The sequence below is a fragment of the Triticum aestivum genome, chromosome 4B (assembly GCF_018294505.1).
Source record: "Triticum aestivum cultivar Chinese Spring chromosome 4B, IWGSC CS RefSeq v2.1, whole genome shotgun sequence".
Classification (NCBI taxonomy): domain Eukaryota; kingdom Viridiplantae; phylum Streptophyta; class Magnoliopsida; order Poales; family Poaceae; genus Triticum; species Triticum aestivum.
Genome location: NC_057804.1, coordinates 420,798,887 through 420,804,172, shown reverse-complemented (window position 1 = coordinate 420,804,172; position 5,286 = coordinate 420,798,887). Strand labels below are relative to the sequence as shown.

The window sequence follows — 5,286 nt, the reverse complement described above, 5'->3', positions numbered from 1 at the left end:
GGATCTCTGCGGCCTGTAGGAACAGCATGTGGTGCCGACTGCCGACCGACGCGTTAAATCCCTGATCCAGAAGCATGGGGGAGTGGCTTGTGGATCCGCTCCGACACAGTGGTGGCCCAGTCGTGCACAACAGTGAGGAGGGAGAGGAGCGGGTGGGTTTCGAGCTGGCCGGGATGCCTCTGGCATGGGCAGTGGGCTTGGTGGTGTGTGTAGTCATGGTCTGACTCTGAAAGAAAGAGTGGCTTGTGGATCCGCTCCGACACGGTGGTGGCCCAGTCGGGCACAACAGTGAGGAGGGAGAGGAGCGGGTGGGTTTGGAGCTGACCGGGATGCCTCTGGCGGGGGCAGTGGGCTTGGTGGTGTGTGTAGTCAGGGTTTTACTCTGAAAGAAAGATAAGATGCATGAGAGAGAGATATTGTGGTTGTTGGTTGGGAAATAAGATATTCTTTTATCTATTAGTCTGCGTCAGCGTTGGGACCATTTGACAGGGATTTGGGGCCAACTTAACAAATTTGGCATCAGTGTCCGTTGAGTACATGACGAATTTGGCATGCTCTGTGTGCCCTAAGAGGCCTATGGAGTTATGTGTTTCTCTATGCATTATATCTTATTAGTTAGATTCCAACCACAACAACGACAAAGCCTTTCTAGTCCCAAAGGAGTTGGGTAGGCTAGAGTTGAAGCCCATAAGATCTCGAAACCAACTCCTGGTTCTCGCATGTGCATAGCTAACTTGCACTTGCCCCTGTCAATGGCTAGTTCTTTGGTGATATTCCAGTCCTTCAGATCTATCTTAACGGACTCCTCCCATGTCAAGTTTGATCTACCCCGACTTTTCTTGACATTATCAGCACGCCTTAACCGTCTGCTGTGCAGGCCTGTGCTGTATATGCCCAAACCATCAGTTAGATTCCAAACATCGAAAAATAACTGAAATATCTGGGGACAAATAAAAAAGAAGAGACTGAGTTTGGCTGGTTAGTGGGCAAAAACTGTAACTTGTAAGGTAAAAAGAGAGAAGTGAAACCTTAAACAATTTACTGAAGCCATCGTGATGACAATAAAATCTGTCCTTGTTGTACATGTTTTAAACATGTGAAATCTAGATCAGAAAAATATTGTGTTACTGGCGATGTCCAATTTTCCCACACATAGTCAGTACAGTAGTTAGTACTCCCTCCGTCCCAAAATAAATGTCTCAACTTTACACTAACTTTAGTACAAAGTTGTACTAAGCTTGAGACACTTACTTTTGGACGGAGGGAGTAATTTTTATATTCTTGTTCAGATGATATAAAAGATTCTTCTGCTCGCATTGGTCTACACTATCTGCGAGTATCATCTAGAGCTGTAAAATGTTGACAGATGTATAGTGATGTTAAAGTGTGAATGATAGAATGAAGATGTTTTGCGTCATAATAATGCCTACTCCTTCAGCTCTGATGAGTGCTTGCAACACTTCTCCTGACTTTCTGTTTTTCTTTTTTGATTAGTCTCTTAATCTCGATTGGAAATTTAATGAGAACTTCTATGCAACTTCACCTTGCCCATGTAACAGTTTGCATGAAAGAGCCTGCATTTTTTCTTCCATTCAGCCTATGCTGTGATGTGAGATTTTCATTGTTTTAGTGCATCAAATTGGTACTCCCTCTGTAAAGAAATATAAGTGTTTAGATCACTACTTTAGTGATCTAAACACTCTTATATTTGTTTACGGAGGAGTAGTTCTGATACTGAAATGGCTCTCATCAAACAACATTCTGTTATTCAGTTCTTAATTATCGCATTAGGGTCAAACTTCTACTTCTGATACTGAAATGGCTCTCATTGAACATTTCTCAGTTCAGAATTTTGCTAAAAGTTGATATTCTTGTTTTGTCTAGTGTTGGTTCCTAGCTCAAGTAAATACGAGATAAACTCATTTAGTACTCCCTCTGTAAAGAAATATGATCGTTTAGATCGCTAAAGTAGTGATCTTAAAGTAGTGATCTTAGCGATCTTATATTTCTTTACAGAGAGAGTATCTTCTTAAGGCCTTGTTCGGTTTCACAGGGTTTCAAGGGGTTTGGAGCAGATTGGCAGGGATTAAATCCTCAGCAAGTCAAAATCCACATCAAACCCCTCCAATCCTCTCCAATCCCCTTGTGATGGGGATTAACCGAACAAGGCCTAAGGGAATCTTTGGATGATTATTTACATAAGGGGATCTTGTTCTACATTTTCTCTGTTCCTCCCAGTGTTGCATTTGCAATTTCTACATGGTTGTAACATTGCATTTACTAGGTTCCCCTTGCTGTTGTTTACCTATTATTGAATTTGTTCCCTCTAAATGTATGCAGATCACACTCAGTATTCTTTTGCCCTATGGAGCATTGAACTGCTTTTGATCAGCGACTGGAGTGGTTTATTGATGCTACAGAACTATCGATGATCTAGTCAGTTTGGAATATATTCTGTAACAGTCTACTGCTTTTCATCCTTTAGTTTCTGTGGCATGGTAGGGGGCTGGTATAGATCTTGGTAAAGAAACGTAAGGCAAGATCAGGACAGTGAAAATATTATAACTAATTAGCTTTTGCCGAAGTTTGATGGGATTAGCTAGCAATTTTCGAAAGAGTACACTTGTGGTCTGTTTGAACTTGTTCATCGTGCTTGCTTACCACGCCCGTGGTGCCTAATTTCCTTTCTGTGTTACTTTTTTTTCTTCTGCATTTCAGTTTGATAATAGAATTGTCCTATCGTTAGAGACGCTGGCAACTACTGATTCATAAATTGGATGTGGTTTTTAGTAGTTCTTTCTAGCTTGCTAAAACTAGTCGATCAGTCAGTTTCTTTTGTGGAGTTGCTTAACTCTGCCGTTGGCATGAGTGTGCAGGTTAAGGATATGCCTGTAAGCCCATTAAACCTGTCCTCTCCACGATCAAATAGCCTAGATCTTGCTGTCACTTTGAAGCGATTGAGGCGAGGCCCATGTGCTTGCAATAGAATGTTAAAAAATAGCTGTGGGTTTGCATTCTGGAGCAAGAGTGGGTGCAATTGCTTCAGTGCATCCTGAAATAGACGGTACTTGAGCTTAGTTGGGTTCCTCATTGCCTGCTGGTTGCCGGTGGCAGCGGGATCTGCTCATGTCGCTACTGGGAGGGGGTGCTGCCTGGTTTCGATCCGATTTTTTCGGGTGGTGTGTCTGCCGGCGGTGTTGTTGTGGTGGAGGCCCGTGTGCTCTGCTGTGGTGGTCAGCGTGGTGCCCTGATTTGGCGCAAGAGGTCAGGAACGCGTCTATGCGTTTGGTGCATGGTTGCGACTCGAAACCAGGGTGGTTCTTGGTCTCGGGCAGTGCTCCTCTTTGCCTTGTCGGCAAGGTGCGGTGGTTTGTGCTGTGTTTGGTGGTCTTGCTTCCGGTCGGCTATCGGCAGATCTGCGGCTTTGTCATGATGTTTGACCACCGACGGTCTGTGAGGTGCAGTTGGCTCGGACGGTTCTATGTGCTTCCTCGTCAACGGGCTTCTTCGAGGCTGGTGGTGGTTATTCAGCTTGCCAGTGCCGATGCGGGATGATGTGTGGCCAAGGTGATGCGGGGGCTTGGGTGAAGATCTTGTCCCTGACCAGCGATGACGGCGGCAATAGTCGTCGTTGACCTTCCTGCAGGCATCGCTACTTTGTTGCTGCACCCCTCCCACACGGATTTGGCCATCATGTTTTCTTCCGCGGAAACCCTTGGTCTTTTGTTTGTAAGGTATCTCTTGTTGATATTTGTTACATCGTTGTTGCCTGGTGGTTTATATAGATATAGCCCGGATAGCAGACTGCTAGAAGATTAGAACCCTTGTGTGTTCCCGTGTAATAGATGCTCCAGATGTTAGGATTGCTATATCTAAGAATATGTTTCCCCTAAGTCGCCAGCACAGTAGTCACAAAATCAGTAAACATGGGCATATAAAATTTTCGTTTTAAGATACTAGGAAATGTGTCCGTACGTTGCAACGGGAAAAACAAAATCCTTGCACGCTCCTAGCTACCAATTTAATTTTGTTGCCATTTCTTCTTTTCATTGCCATCGCTAATGGGGCTCATATTGTCCATCTACTCATGACGAACGTGATCAATACCAGAACAATGTACTTTTCATCATACTTTGGCACAACGCGGGTGCGTAGCTACAGAGTAAACGGTGAAGAATGAGTCCGCTTCCTCATGTGTTGGTGATCGGTGCCAGCGGGTTTAGCGCGGCGGGCTGGCCTAAGGCGGTATGTGGCGGGAACTGTGAGGTCCTCCTCGTTGATCTGTAGTATATAGCAAAAAGGCGGCCATATTGAGCTCGCCACAATCATGCTGTAGCGTTAGTAAATCCACCGCCATTTAGGTCATTTAGATCTCCTTGTTGACACATCATGGATGCCATTGTGGCACTATCGAACTTTAGTCACATATGCATTGTAAATATATGGATGACTGGGTGCAAAAGTAACAAAAAATGCACCGATCAAAATTGTTACATTTTTATGTTAATGAGATTTCCTTCCTCATTCCTTCATAATTATCAGGCACTCTCCTTCCTTCTTTTTTTTTTCTCATGCCCCTCTATTTTCGTGTACCATGCAGCCACAACGCCGACCCATATCTCATCTTTCCTTAGTTAATCCTCGAGGCTCCTTGTTGATTATCATACAACTCATAGGCCCATATAAATCAGTGGATCTAAATTGAAAAAGGCGAGGTGGGACTAATTCGCCGGCAACAAATAAATCTGTTTGGTTGGCTGTGTCCTTGGAGTGGCCCAGCTCGACCCATGTGTTGGAAAGAATAAACGTTCAAATCCAATAAGTTTCTTACCATTAACACGCAAGGCAACCTTGCTGAATTGGCAATAGCCCCTCTATTTTTTTTATAGACGTTTTTTTGAGCATCAGTACAGACACAAGCGCTCATATACACGCGCATACACTCATCCCTATGAACGCACACACGCACACCCTATCCCTATGAGCACCTCCGAGAGACTGAGCCGGTATATCATCTTGAGATTTACGAAGTCATCGCAGTCGCCTCGTCGTCGACGGGAACGTCTCCTCCCACTAAAAGCGCATCGCCGGAAATCCTGAAATAAATTCAGAAATAATGCGAGCACCAGGATTTAAACCCTGGTGGGTTGGGGATACCACTGTCCACCTAACCATCTCAGCCACAGGTTGGTTCGCCAATAGCCCCTTTATTAGTAGGTATAGAAATATGGTAAGGTGGACGGACGAAAAACGGACAAAATTACGATGGTAAGAAGCAATAGCCCC

The 5,286-nt window shown here is 44.4% G+C and overlaps 1 protein-coding gene across 1 annotated transcript in view; it reads left to right on the top strand.

Moving 5' to 3' along the window:
- The window catches only part of LOC123092472 (protein YIPF5 homolog), a 4,628-nt gene extending 1,949 nt beyond the window's left edge, over positions 1–2,679 (top strand). The window contains exon 2 of the mRNA XM_044514252.1: positions 2,341–2,679. The gene's annotated coding sequence lies outside the window, so the exon portion shown is untranslated. The remainder of the gene's footprint in view (positions 1–2,340) is intronic.
- The last annotated feature ends 2,607 nt before the right edge of the window (positions 2,680–5,286 follow it).